Genomic DNA, 2,500 nt, shown 5'->3' on the forward strand with positions numbered 1-2,500 from the left:
TGTGTTGTGTTGTGTTGTGTTGTGTTGTGCTGTGTTGTGCTGTGGTGGGTTGCCATGCTGTGTTGTGTTATGTTGCGTTGCCCTGTGTTGGCCTGATTGGTGTTGTATGGGTGAGGCTGTGGTTGATGACAAGTGAAAGTGTCCCCGTATGATTCTATGAACAGAGGTACAGGCTGGCAGACGGAACAGAGGAGGAAACACAGGGGCACAACTTCACGGCAGCTCCTCTTCAGTTGATTCAAGTACAAACAGGAAATATGTGGCATTTAGTGGGTGGGGGAGGGGATAGAGAGACCCACAGCAACATGGCAGGGAGAGAGAGACACAGAGAGAGAGAGAGAGAGAGAGAGAGAGAGAGAGAGAGAGAGAGAGAGAGAGAGAGAGAGAGAGAGACAGAGAGAGAGACAGAGAGAGAGGAGAAAGGGCAGAAGTGCATGACCAGTCACTTCATATTTTTGAACACATGAACATTTCTTGAACATGTCACTCATTCTCTCTCTCTATCTGTATGTGTGTGTGTGTGTGTGTGTGTGTGTGTGTGTGTGTGTGTGTGTGTGTGTGTGTGTGTGTGTGAGAGAGAGAGAGAGAGAGAGAGAGAGAGAGAGAGAGAGAGAGAGAGAGAGAGTGAGTATGAGAGGTGACAGAGATGGGACAAAGGGCATGAACAGGATGATTTGCGAGGAGACGGGGGGAGGGCCAGGGATGTTGTGAAAAGGGAGACTGAAAAAAGTGGCTGGTATGCAGGCCAGGCAACATGAGCCGAGAGGGGGTGGGGATGGGCCTGAAGGTGTGTACATATGTTTGTGTGTGTGTGTGTGTGTTAATTGTAATAAAGAATTTGTTATACTCGCATACATACTTGTAGTCACAATCCTATTATTTAATAGCCATACCTTGTGTGTGTGTGTGTGTGTGTGGGTGTGTGTGTGTGTGTGTGTGTGTGTAAGAGAGAGCAAGAGAGAGAGAATTAGTGTGTGTGTTTGTGTGTGTGTGTGTGTGTGTGGCATATGTGTGTGTCTTTTTGAAAGGCTCTGTGTCGGTCCCCACAGTGTTGAGAAGCATCAGCCATGCTGTTGCAGGAGGTGTGTGTGTGTGTGTGTGTGTGTGTGTGTGTCATTGGGCCGCTTGCCCTGTCTCGTTGGCTTGTTTGCTAATACGTTATTGATCAATGGAGCTCATTAGAGTCCTTTCTAGAGGATCCTGGGAGCTCACCACCCTCTCCCCTCCTGCCAGGAAGATGAGGCTCTGTAAACTGAATAAAGCAAGAGCCCTGGGAAAAATGAGGTCATCCCACATTTAAATGTGCTGTCTGCTTGCTCCGGGGAGTATCTAAAGATAAGTTCATCACGTTGCTCGTATAGTTTTTGGGTCTTATGTCTTTAATAGGTCAGATCAGTTGTGTTAACCAAAACCTTCACCCTCTGTAAACATCAACCTAAAAACATCTCAAATGTATCAGTTGCATTTGAAAACAGCATGCCATTGACATGCCAATAAAAATAATTACTACAATGACAATCTGCGTGTTCTACTAAATATTATAATGGATACATTGAAACACTACATCACGTGTATGTCATAAGTCAAATGTCATTATTGGTGCACTAAGCTCTTCTTTCACTTAATAACAATCATTTTTAACTTCCATTTATGTAATGCCACACACACTCATAACCATGCCATGAACATGTCAATAAAGATGCCATCTCCTATCTTCAGCTGAGGCTGCAGTTAATTGTTATGCACAACACATGGCATGATTACACGGCAATATATGACAACAGCATAATTGGACCTTACCATGGCTCTTATACAGTTCCTTATAAAGTTCCACACCTTTGTCCCCAATCAGAGGTTATCTGTATCACAGAGTGATGATGGCAACATTGCAAATGTAAACCATTGCAAACAATCTGTCATGAAAGCATGTGGCATTACATGGCTATTACATGACAAACATGTGATGTTACATATAGCTATTACATGATTAAATTGACCTCATGATGTAGAGTTCAAGTGAGAGGCTTCAGGTTTTGTAACAAACCTTTGCTGAGGAACAGCGTGAATAGGTCCTCTGATACTTTTACACTTGTACAGTCTCCATTTCATATCCAATGAATGGACCAGGGACAAGTTGAGCTTGTGCTGAAGGATTCTGTGGCTTTGGTAATCATTATGTTTGTGATAGATCGTATGTACCTATGACGTAACTAGGACCATCTTTGTTAGGGTTGAAGGTGATACAGAGGCTATATTAAGCCCTAAGTGTCAGTGCACCCCACAAGCACACACACAGATATACACACACACACACACCATCTCTCTCTCTCTCTTTCCCTCACTACATCTCTCTCTCTCTTTCTGTCTCTCTCTCTCTCTCTCTCTCTCTCTCAGTGTCTCTGAAGCGCACACAGATTCAAACACAACAGGCACCCTACCCCCATCTACCATACACACTTACCAATGGTTCCCCCTATTCAGTTGTTCTTTTCAGTGGCTG

The sequence above is a fragment of the Alosa sapidissima genome, chromosome 10 (assembly GCF_018492685.1).
Source record: "Alosa sapidissima isolate fAloSap1 chromosome 10, fAloSap1.pri, whole genome shotgun sequence".
Lineage (NCBI taxonomy): Eukaryota > Metazoa > Chordata > Actinopteri > Clupeiformes > Clupeidae > Alosa > Alosa sapidissima.